We start from the raw sequence: 12,700 nt of genomic DNA on the forward strand, positions 1-12,700 counted from the left end.
TGACTCTCAATCACCCAAAATGCAATTACATGACTTCATGGGAGAGTTAGAGGAAGTTAGAAATCTCTAACTTCAAGAGTAGGCTATAAGTTGCTTTTTTGAAAAGTCCATTGTAACGTTGATTGGTTCTTAAACAACCGGTCATAAGTGGAGGGTTTCCTGTACAGACTTATGCATTTATTTTATTTTATTTTATTTTATTAAATTTCTATACCGCCCTTCTCCCGAAGGACTCAGGGTGGTGAACAGCCACGAGATAAATCACATAAATACAAAAAATTTAAAATGAATTAAAAATGAATTAAATAATTTGGCTGAATTTAAAATACCCCATAATTTAAAACAAATTAAAATTTACATTTAAAAAGGGGAGAAGATTTAGACCAGGCCAGCTTGATTGAATAGGAAAGTCTTAAGCGTGCGACGGAAGGTGCGCAGATCCGGGATCCTCCGTATCACCGGGGGGAGCTCGTTCCAGATCGTAGGTGCCCCCACAGAGAAGGCTCTCCCCCTAGGGGCCACCAGTTGACATTGTTTGGCCGACGGCACCCAGAGGAGCCTCTCTCTATGGGAGCGTACTGGCTGGTGGGAGGCTATTGGTGGTAGCAGGTGGTCCCGTAGATAACCAGGTCCTAAGCCAAATTAGAAATAAACAGATTAAAAATAGAGCAATAATTCATTAGCCAAAGTGTTTATGAGCTTATACTTTTGAAACCCTAAATTGCATCATTGCATCTGCCTGACTTTATTTCACCTTAACGATGGGAGCCAAGAGAAAGAGAAGGAAACAATTCTTTTGTTGTAATAACTTAAAAACTATCCTAAGACTCAAGCATATTAAAAGTAAACTGTATCAATTAGTGCTTACACACCCTAATCCATAATGTCAGACATTTATATGCACTGTAGTAAAGATGCTGATAATTGTTGATGACTATATAGGCACATAATCAGTTAAGTCTGATCAATAAACGTATCAGACTGCTTAGGAATGCTTAAAACGGAGATTAGCATGAAGTGTCTAATCAATAATTTAGCCTTTACTAATACGAAAACCAGACACAACACTTCATGTAGTGTTATTCAGTAAAAGTCATCTCTAAAGAATTATTTTCATTTTCTTTCTATTCTCCTTGAATGGAATTGTTACCCAAATTAACGAGCTGGCTTCTTATTAGCTTACCAAAGAGATATTCTTCAATGTCATCTGTTTCCTTAAAGAAACACTTCTTCGTTGTAAAGAGACCTACAGAAACTCATTGTGTAAGAAGGGAAACCCTCATTTGAAGGCTGATGCACAAAGCAGAACAATTTGGTTAAAAATAAACTTGAAAACGAGTCAGGTGATGTTTAATAAATTCACCAAAGAAAGATGTATGTGTGTGTATAGTGTTTTTCTATCGAAGCACCTGGTCTACCCCAAAATGGGAAAGAGCATACTGCTTCCCTTTCGCCTTTGAGCCACAAGTTCTCCTCCCTTCATCAGCTTGAGCCAGAGGAGAGAGTAAGTGTTTTTCTATCGAGACACCTGATCTGCCCCAGGATGTGGGAGGGAGCGTACTGTATCCCTTTCGCCTTTCAGCTCCAATCCAGGAGCCCTCAAGCAGTCGCATTCACAACAAACCATTTTATACCAAATTTATATTTCGCTGATAGAGAAATAAAGGGAGACTTGTATAGATCTATTTCAAGCTATTTAGCTCTCATCAGCTAGCCATACCCTTACTTGGATTTGAACTTGGGCTGCCTGTATGTTAGGCAGTTGTATTAACCTCTGAGCCACAAGTTCTTCTCCCTTTATCATCTTGAGCCAGGGGAGAGATTAAGGTTAAGTTAAACACTTCATCTCTCCCCTGGCTCAAGCTGATAAAGGGAGGAGAACTTGTGGCTCAGAGGTTAATACAACTGCCTAATATGCAGGCATCCCAAGCTCGAATCCAAGTAAGGGTATGGATAGTTAGGTAATAAAACATCTGAAAGCAAACAACCAAACTCAAGAGAGCACCAAGACACTCCACAGCTTAATCCTGAGCTACAGATATTTTCTGTAGAGAATAACAAGTCCTTTCACGTGGTGGCACAGTGGTTAGAATGCAGTATTGCAGGCTAACTCTGCCCACTGCCCACAGTTCGATTCCTTCCATCCTGACCGGCTCAAAGTTGACTCAGCCTTCCATCCTTCCGAGATCGGTAAAATGAGGAGCCAGATTGTTTTGGGGGCAAGATGCTGACTCTGTAAACCGCTTAGAGAGGGCTTTAAAAGCACTGTGAAGTGGTATATAAGTCTAAGCGCTAATGCTGTTTATGTGAATATGGAAATGTCCTCCGAATTGTTGATTCTCCCGCATAATTGTTTCAAATGGCGCATTGTCTTTCCTTCACTGACTTGACTTTAGATACTTTTAGAGTCTAATAATACTTCCGGAATATTTTGGAGAGGCCTACATTCAGATGCATGGAAACTCATACCAAATTGAACAAGGAGATAGAAAAAGACTAATGGAGGTGATCAGAATAAAGGTTTGGAAATAGAAATAACAAGGGGAAAACATGAAAAGAAGGTCTATAGTTCACCCCCGACTAGACCAATGCCTCCTACAACATAATGGCTATAACTGTGGGTTTTTTTTCTTCTTTAACCTAAATAAAAAAATCTTTTCAACTAAAGAATCTCAGTGTCCAATGACCAGCAATAACAAATGAAACTCTATTCAAGATCTCTTATTAAAGGGAACCAAGAAAGCAAATATGATCTTCGTTTGAAATATGACATGTCATACTCACCGCCTCTCCCAAGCAAGCCGGCCGGTCCTTTGTTCCTCATTATATGTTTTATTATTTATAATGAAGTTTGTAATAAATTGGAGGCTGCCGCTGGTTGAAAGGTGAAATGAACTCCTAGAGATGTGCTTCTGTTAGGGGGGGGAAAACTATTGTCCTCTGCTCTTTTTTTTCTCCCTTTTCTTTTGTTATTAAATTTGAAATAAATGCAATGCTATTGAAAGGCTGGTCTGAGCACTCTGAAAAAGAAAAAAAAATCCTTCAAACTCTTTCTCTAATGGACCTTACAAATAGATCTTCAGCTTCAATTATCTACAGCATCTATCAAGCCTCTCTCCCCCGCTTCCTCTCATCTATCTATCTATCTATCTATCTATCTATCTATCTATCTATCATCTATCTATCTATCTATCTATCTATCTATCTATCTATCTATCTATCTATCATCTATCTATCTATCTATCTATCTATCTATCATCTATCTATCTATCTATCTATCATCTATCTATCTATCTATCTATCTATCTATCTATCTATCTATCTATCTAACATATGCCACCCATCTTGTAGTCCAACAACTCTAAATTTGCACACCTGTCAAGGAAGCTACATAAAAGATGGCGGAAGGAGCCCATTGAATATGGCTGAAGAGTCTGACCTTCCTTATACAACTTGGAGGCCCTAAATGTAAAAATATGCTCAGGTGGAGGCTATTAGTGAATAATAAGAGGCTGTGTGAATGTGGAGAGACACAGAGCCTGGCCCATCTGCTGGTATGTCGGCTACTACCAAAAACATGTACCAACAGTGTGTTATTTTTGGCCAAGAAGATAGCTTCATTCTGGTAGTTTACAGTTTGATCTAGATATAGGAGAAGGAGAAGGAGGAGGAGGAGGAGGAGGAGGAGGAGGAGGAGGAGGAGGAGGAGGAGGAGGAGGAGGAGGAGGAGGAGGAGGAGGAGGAGGAGGATGGGAAGGAGTCTACTTCCTTCTTGCTTATTTGTTTCTGGATCCAATTCAAGATGCCGTCTGTCACCTTTAAAGGCCTACGTGGCTTGCGATGAGGTTATTTAAAGGACCATCTTTTCCCAGTTACATTTACCCAACACACAAGTTCTGGGAAGTAGGGTATGGTACAGGTCCCTTCTATCGAGGAAGCCCACCTAGTGTGATCAAGAAGAAGGGGCTTCTCTATTGGCATCTCCCTTTCTGCAGAGATAAGATTTTCCCCCATCTTGATACTCGTTTGGAAAACTCTGAAGATGTGGTCTTGTCAGTTTGGAATTTGGAGTCCCCAGGTTGTTATGGATCCATCAAGCAGATTGTTTGATTGTTGTTGCCAGGGGAGTGAAGGTTTACTGGGTTTCGTATTTGTGGTTTTGCTTCTGTAAGTCACCCAGAGTCACCATGAATTGGGTAGCTATTTGGATTTTCTTAACAAATAACCAAAATAAACAAATAAGCAGCTAAGAACAAGAATAGTGACACTAACAAAACATCACATTGATGAAACCAAAAAGCCCCTATGAATGATTTATAAAATCGTACATACCTCCTGACATTTGTAAGGTGATTTTGTATTTTCACATCACAGGATACAAAGAAAGACAAAAAGCCTGAACAGATTTTATTGCAATAGAAAAAGAATGGAGATTTTCATCTCATATGCAGAAGCCCATCTGCAGTAGAATTTGGACCCATTTAATGAGAAATAGACTATCAGTCAGAGGCGGGCTAGTGCAGGTTTGGACCGGTTCACTCGTACCGGTTGTTCTGACCACCGGCTGGGCCTGCTATTAGTAGTCAATACGAAGCCACACTACACATTCATGTAGTCCTAAGAAGAAACCTGAAATGGAACACAAAGGAAATTTTGGTTTTGAGACTTTAAAAACTGACAGTACGTTGATCAGCAGAAGTTCAGAAAATCAAAGCACATGTTGCAACAAATAAGGAGTGGGAGGTGGCGGGGGAAGGCTTATATGAGTGATGGGCTGTCCTTTATTAGCTACAACATTTTGCTTTTATTAGCAACTTTTTGTCCTTTATTAGCTACATCAGAGGACATAATCTGCTCTTTTTTGCTACCCTCCCCATTAACTAAATCCCATCCATCACAGTTTAGTATCTGTAGGAGATAAGCAAGCTCATCCTGAGGGAAGGGTCAAATGCGTCATCAGTTTAGAATCTCTACATCTCTGTCAAAGATCTAAGGGCAGCCCTCTTGAAGTCTGTTGATCCTTACCTGGCACCAATTTGCTTTGGCCATTAGTAGTTCACATTCTTGTGCATAGGAAGCATGAAATTAATTCATCGTATTTTTGAATTCGACCCTGGCTCCTGACATCTCGCACCTCACATTAAGAGCCGCGGTGGTACAGTGGTTAGAATGCAGTCTACTTCTGCTGACTGCCGGCTGCCTGCAGTTTGGCAGTTCGAATCTCACCAGGCTCAAGGTTTACTCAGACTTCCATCCTTCCAAGGTCAATAAAATGAGGACCCAGCTTGTTGCGGGCAACAGGCTGACATTGTTGTGGTTCGCCAGCAGCCTGCGGAGCTGGCAGCGGAGTCGGACAGTGAGGAGGCTGAGGAAGAACATGGGCCAGTCCTGGAGGCTGGGGAAGGCCCAGATGAGGGCTCTGCATTGGAGCAGAGATGGGGCCAGGGCCATCTGGGAGTGATGTGCAGACTCCGGAGCCTCCAGAGGCTGACAGTAGAGAGGCAGAGGAAAAGGAGGAGCCTGTTCCTAGTGCATGCATGAGAAGAGCTTCCAGAAGGCAAGCTCTTCTGGCAGCCAGCTAAAGCAAAGAGGACGACTCGGGAGTAGGGCCAAGAGATGATTGGCCCCTCCCATAAGGCTTAAAAGACCAACAACAGCTCTTGGCCTCTTTGCTGGAAAACAACCGTTGAGAGATTTGCTTCATGTTTGGATGTATTTCTTTCTTGCCAGCATCTTCTGTTCCTGAACTGTTGCCAAGAAAGGCCTTTGGCAGTTTGCCTAATTATCCCAAGGTCAGAGATCAACTAAAGACTGGTGTTTTGAGGACTTTGCTTTCATTTAATTTAGAATACGCTGAGAATGAGTTAATTCTCAGCTGTTTTAATAAAATCTGTTTGTTTTTTGGAACTGTTTTGCATTTAATATTAACTACGTGGGCCTGGGTCACAACAGACTCTGTAGACCAATTAGAGAGGGCTGTAAAGCAATGTGAAGTGATATATAAGTCTAAGTGCTATTGTTGTTGTGGCCCGCCAGTAGCCTGCGCGGATCGTGGCTGATCCCAATGAGGAGGAGGCTGGTGTGAGTTGCGCCAGCAGCCGGCGCTCGCGTTGCACAGCAAGGAGGCTGAAGAGGATGTGGTGCCAGAGGCAGAGACTCAGTCAGGGCCTTCAGAACCTCCAGAGGCTCCTTCAAGTGGAGAGAGCGAAGTGGAGGAGCCTCTCCTCAATGCTCAAGCACGCAGGGCTGCCAAAAGGCAGGAGTGGCTACTCAGGAGGAGGAGGTCTACTCGAGAGTAGGGCTAGAGGATAATTGGCCACTCCCTTAGCCTATTTAAGTCACACACAGCTGGTGCGTTCTTGCTGGAAACAACTTGTATTATTATCAGAGTATTTTGGTTTATCATATCTTGTTTTCTGGGCTGGTTGCCAACCTTTGCCGATCTTGTTTATTCTTGCTACTTAATAAATTTGATAAGGACCGTTGGTGTATGTCAATATCCTCGGAAATCCTGAGCTGGGGCAGAACAATTGCTATTGCTATTATCCTTAACTGGAATCCTGCATTCCCAGTGAATGGTTAACTTAAACTTAACTTCTCCTTAAAATACTAGATACTTAATGCTAGGCTAAGCTGCATCCCACATACATTTCCTTCTAGCCCTTCCAAAGCAAATAGGCAGATAGTTTGTCAGACTGATAGACACATTGATAGATTGGATGTATAGATGCTACTGAGAAGGTAAAGCAGATTAAGAGAGAATAGCATACTGTTCTGTCAGCTATCCGGTGTATAATTTTTCCATAACAAACGGTGCCATCACTCATTTAATCATTATAGAGAAATGTAAATTTCAATTTAAAAAGGTCAAACTAAATTATTTCCTCCCGGTGCATATTTGTAGGGTTGGCACTAACATCTTAGCTCAGCCAAAGGCGATTACTTTTCATTTGCTTTCTTACTTGCTTTATGGAAAGGTAATTTTCTGTAAACCTGTCTGATATGAAACCCTCGTCTGTTGTAGAAAGTTTTTGTAAAGTTCTCTGTGCACCAGCAAAAACTGTTTATACAGCCCTCAACCAGGGGTGAAATGTAAAATTTGTTACTACCTGTGGGCGTGGCTTGGTGGTTCTGTGGGCGTGGCTTGGTGGTGGTGGTGGGTAATGTGACTGGGTGGGCATGGCCAACTTTTTTTTTTTTTTTTTTTTTACTTTTCAAAGCATTTTTTCTAATGCTTTGAAAAGCCTCTGCCAATCAGGCAACTCAGCTGGGATCGTCAGACACTTTTCAAAGCATTTTTTTTTACCACCTCTTCGGCCAAGAGGTTGCAGACAAAAATGCTTTGAAAAGCCTCTGACGATCCCAGCTGAGCCACGGAATCATCAGAGGCTTTTTTTTTTTTTTTTACTTTTAAAAGCAGTTTTTCGTCGGAAGAGGTTGTAGAAAAAATGCTTTTAAAAGTAAAAAAAAAAAAAAGCCTCTGATGATCGTGCGGCTCAGCTGGGCATGGGGGGAGGGCAGGGATTTTTGCTACCGGTTCTCCGAACCACCCGCCTCCATCGCTACTGGATCACGCGATCTGGTCTGAACCGGGAGCATTTCACGCCTGCCCTCAACTTACAATTGTTCTTTTAAAGATAGTCCAGATTATCATATATCATTAATTCCTAAAGGGACATATCAAGACTGTCTCTTTAGGAATTGGTGATATATGATAATTCTCACTTGTTTCTCTTTGCATCATTTACAAATGTGGTAGTTAAAATAGTCTGTAGAGATTCTCAGTCATCCAGGTCATGATTGTCCCAAAGGTGCTTTTTCAGGAGGCAACTGGACTTCCTTGTTTTTTTTTCTTTTGAAGATGTTTTGATTGTCATCCAAGAAGCTTCTTCAGCTCTAGTGCAGAATGGAAGGATTTATATTCCTTGCAGACAGCTGGTCGTTTGCATCCTTTTAGAGGGTCACTGAAGCACTTGGAGGTTTATCTGTCACCTGATTAGTACTCCTGGTTCCTGAAGTCTGCAATTTTTCCTCTGGAAATCCATTCCTACTCCCACACCATTCCAAGGGGGTTCATCCCAAATTATATAGCTAAACGTTTGTAGAGATTCTCTGTCATCCACATCATGGTTGTCCCAAAAGTTTTCAAGAGGCAACTGGACTTTCTTGATTTCTTTCTTTTGAAGACCTTTCGCTTCTCGTCCAAGAAGCTTCTTCAGCTCAGTAGTTAAAATATGCAGAATTTGAAGTATGTCAGCTCAGTAGTTAAAATATACAGAATTTTGAAGTTTGCCCAACCTTGTTTTCCCCGTGGAAGTTCTGTGAAGGAAAATATTATTTATTAGCCACTTAGCCAATTATTAGCCAATAATATTAGCCAATTATTATTTAGCTGGTGCTTTCCTGTATTCCTTAGGTGTTAATTACGGTGCTCCACTATTGGAGTTTTCAAGAAGAAACTAGACAACCATTTGTCGGGAATGATATAGTGTTTCCTGCTTGAGCAGGGGGTTGGACTAGAAAACCTCCAAGGTCCCCTCCAACCCTTTTATTCTATGTTCTAGGCTTCTCCTCGGCCCGTAAAACACTTCTGGTTATTGCAAAACCTGGCGCGCACACTTTTCTGTGGTCACAATCTGGATGCTTGGCAACTTGTTGGCACTTATGATGTTATGTGCCATCACATGGTCATCATTTGCAATTATCTTTGCTGGCTTGCCCAGAAAGTCAATGGGGAAGCCGACAGAGAAGGTGGCAAGCTCTGCCACCTGCTGAGAGGACTCCCTCATATCTCTGGGGCTGGCTGAAAGAGATGCCTGCCAAGGGTATCTGGACTCCTTTGATGGGGTGCAGAAATGCAGCTTAAAGATTTCAGCTTTGTTCCTGAACCCCGTGCACATAAGGGAGATGAGTCCTTTGCCAAGAGGAAGAGAAGAGAAGAGAAGAGAGGAGAGGAGAGGAGAGGAGAGGAGAGGAGAGGAGAGGAGAGGAGAGGAGAGGAGAGGAGAGAAGAGAAGAGAAGAGAAGAGAAGAGAAGAGAAGAGAAGAGAAGAGAAGAGAAGAGAAGAGAAGAGAAGAGAAGAGAAGAGAAGAGAGATGAGGTCACACTATTAGTATAATGCCTAAGGCAGAACTACAACTCATTATTTCCTAGTTTCTACTCTGGTGTCTTAACCACTACACCGGGGGTCAGAAACCCGTGGCTCTGGAGCCACATGTGGCTCTTTCATCCCTCTGCTGTGCCTCCTTGTCACTGGTCAGCTCCACAATTGATAGAGCTTTCAGTTAGGACAGGTAGAGGAAAAAAGATGCCATGCTAGGAGGAGACTCTATGGTGGGGGAACCAGACTTCCGGTCAGCAGAAGAAAAAGGACGCCATGTTAGGAGGACACTCTAAGGTGGGAGAACCAGACTTCTGGTTGGCAGAGAAAAAAGGAAGCTGCACTAGGAGGAGACTCTATGGTGGGGGAACCAGACTTCCGGTCAGCTCCAGAATTGAACGGAAGGCTTCCAGTTAGGACCTTTGGCTCTTTGTGTGTTTAAGGTGAAATTGTCAACTCAAAATCATCAATTGGGACCGAGATCTTTTCCCAAACTTTGTAGAGTATCACGACCACCGAAGGTCTTCTCTCGTGTTGTTGTTTTCAATCATGCATTTTGGCCTTTAAAAAAAGATAGCTTTTGGCATTAGAATGTCTTGCTTAATCTTTCCCTACCAGTCCCTCCATAAGGAAAATATTACAAACTTTTCCAATAAGCGAGGTGGAAGGTTGGTTCTCATATTCTCACTACGAAATCTATTACTGCCATAAATTACATCTTTCTATTCCCCGACTAATAGCTCAAGTTGGCTAATACTTCCAAGAATTGAAACCAAATCAAAATGTGCCAGTTAAGATTGCATCCTCCCTGATTCATATGAATATTAAGAGCTTCACTTTTTTTTTTTAGTATAGCAAGAAATTTAAACCAAGGCATTCTCTCTTCCTTCCTATTATAAATATTCCTGACAAATTTCTTTGACAATAATGAAATATACGAGTACATCAAAACTGCAGATATATGGGGCAGCAGGAGAAAGTGTACATATCAAATTATGGTGAGAAGCATGCTGTTCTTTGACTTAGACTAATAAACCTGCCAAAAATATATAGTTTTATCTTCAGTACTACCCCAGAAATATTTCACTCATGGCAGACTCTACTCTGCTTTCCAAGGTTGTCTTTTTAGAATAATAATAATAAAAAAAAGGAGGACATTCACGGCAACATCTTACGCATCAATAAACTAAAAAAGATTCATTGCTACAAATAAAGAAGTGTAAGTGGCTATTCGTTTATTTTTCTGAACTCTTAAGACAACTGCAGAAATGCAGATCTTCACTTTGAGTGTAAGACAGGGACCATCAAAAATGTCACGTTAGGAAAGAATGCCATTATTTTGGAATAGCAAAAGTACTTAAGACTTCTTTACCGCACTCTCTGAGTAGTTTACAAATGTCAACGTATTGCTCCCAACAATCTGGGTCCTCATTTTACTAACCTCGGAAGGATGGAAGGCTGAGTCAACTTTGAACCCTCAGGATTGAACTCCTGACTGTGAGCAAAGTTAGACTGCAATACTGCATTCTAACCACTGTGCCAACAGGTTCTTGATGGTTTTATCTATCAAGCATTTTATGCAGCATGGTGAAAAAAAGTAAGGTTCTACATCAGTGGTGGGTTTCAAAATTTTTTACTATGGGTTCTGTGGGTGTGGCTTGGTGGATGTGGCATGGCTTGGTGGGTGTGGCTTGATGGATGTGGCAGGGGAAGGATACTGTAAAATCTCCCTCCCCAATCCAGGGGAAGGTTACTGCAAAATCCCCATTTCCTCCTGATCAGCTATGACTCGGGAGGCACAGAATAGATGGGGACGGGGCCAGTCAAAATTTTTACTATCAGTTCTCCGAACTACTCAAAATTTCCACTACCGGTTCTCCAGAACTGATCAGAACCTGCTGAAACCTTCCTCTGTTCTACATTTAGGCAAGAAAAATCAAATGCAAAATATAGAATGGGCGGTACCTGGCTCAATATTAGTAACTGTGAGATGGATCTTGTAGTCCTAGTGGAGTATCACTTGAATATGAGCCAGCAGTGTTGTGCAGCTGCCAAAAAAGCCAACACAGACTTAGGCTGCATTAATAGAGGGATAGAATCATGATTGCATGAAGTGTTAGTACCACTTTGTAGTGGTTTATAATGCCTTGGTAGTTGCTGCTGTTGTTGTCACCATTATTTTATCCTCCTCTCTCCTCACTGGCAATTCTGTGATTGATACTTTCTTTGGTCCAAAGGAGAACAGAATGGAATGGAATGGAACGGAACAGAACAGAATAGAACAGAACAGAACAGAACAGAGTTGGAAGGGACCTTGGAAGTCTTCTAGTCCAATCCCCTGCTTAGGTAGGAGACCCTATACCATTTCAGACCAATGGTTATCCAATCTCTTCTTAAAAACCTCCAGTGATGGAGCCTCCACAACTTCTGAAGGCAAGCTATTCCATTGGTTGATTGTTCTCACTGTGAGGAAGTTTCTCCTTAATTCCAGGTTGCTTCTCTCCTTGATTAGTTTCCACCCATTGCTCCTTGTCCTGCCCTCAGGTGCTTTGGAGAATAGCTTGACTCCTTCTTCTTTGTGGCAACCCCTGAGATATTGGAACACTGCTATCATGTCACCCCAAGTCCTTCTTTTCATTAAACTAGACATACCCAAGGAGAAAAGCACTTGTTTTGTTTGTTTTATTAGATTTATATACCGCCTTACTCCTGAAGGATTCAGGGCGGTGAACAGGCACAGAATAAAATACATAGATACAAAAGTTAAAAGACATAATTAAAACCAGATTAAATAATTTAGCCAGAGACAATTAAAAAATCCCAATAATTTAAAACAGATTAAAATTTCGATAAAACTTCTATGAGGGCTAATAGCCATTTCTTTCTAAATGGCTTTACGAGGAGAAGATGGTTGATAGAATGAAGAATAGAATGAAGAATGAAGAAACAAAGCTTATTATGGATTGTTTTCTCCTCAAATTTTCAGATTCCTTACCCTGCTCACCAACATTCTGAAATTTCAGTGAGAAAAATTTTCCCAAATTTTTCCTCCCACAGATTAGTAGTTCTATTCTGAAGCACATTAAGAGGAACAGCTCACCTAACATGGAGCAAGATGTTCTTAAGAACCTGCCATCAATCAAGAGAGACACTATTAGGTGAGGCAGTCTTAACAGTTGCATAAATTGAGAAATATATCAATATAAGGAAAATGTATCGATATGTGAAGATAACCTCCTCTAACCCAAGGATGCCTAATTGGTTGGTGACTATTTACCCACAGACTCCATCATGGGCAAAGTCAAGAAGACAATTGAACCTGTTCCATTTCTTCTGTCACCTTGTAAGGCAAACATTGGTAAAGCTGTTATGGCAAGCTAACTGCACTTCCTGACTGTAAACATCTGTTCAGGCTAGTTAAACTCATCAAAAGAAGTTTGATGCAATTAATATATGCGGGTTTTAATGAAAGATACAAAACAGTAATTGAGCCTATAATTATCGTATAATTAAGTTCCAATCATACAATTATAGTGGGCTGCATAAAACTCTGGCTTTGAAACAATCCAGTGTTCCCTCTACTTTGGCATTAATAGCCT

The 12,700-nt window shown here is 41.3% G+C and overlaps 1 long non-coding RNA gene across 1 annotated transcript; it reads right to left on the reverse strand.

The window, feature by feature from the left end:
* Positions 1-377: 377 nt before the first annotated feature.
* Positions 378-5,047, reverse strand: LOC148113567 (uncharacterized). The gene is made up of 3 exons (XR_015728330.1): positions 4,333-5,047; positions 2,785-3,020; positions 378-632 (listed from the first exon to the last, which is right to left on the reverse strand). It is a non-coding gene; the product is annotated as an uncharacterized LOC148113567 (long non-coding RNA).
* Positions 5,048-12,700: the final 7,653 nt, after the last annotated feature.

The sequence above is a fragment of the Pantherophis guttatus genome, chromosome 5, assembly GCF_059756535.1.
Source record: "Pantherophis guttatus breed Tessera chromosome 5, ASM5975653v1, whole genome shotgun sequence".
NCBI classification, from domain to species: Eukaryota; Metazoa; Chordata; class Lepidosauria; order Squamata; family Colubridae; genus Pantherophis; species Pantherophis guttatus.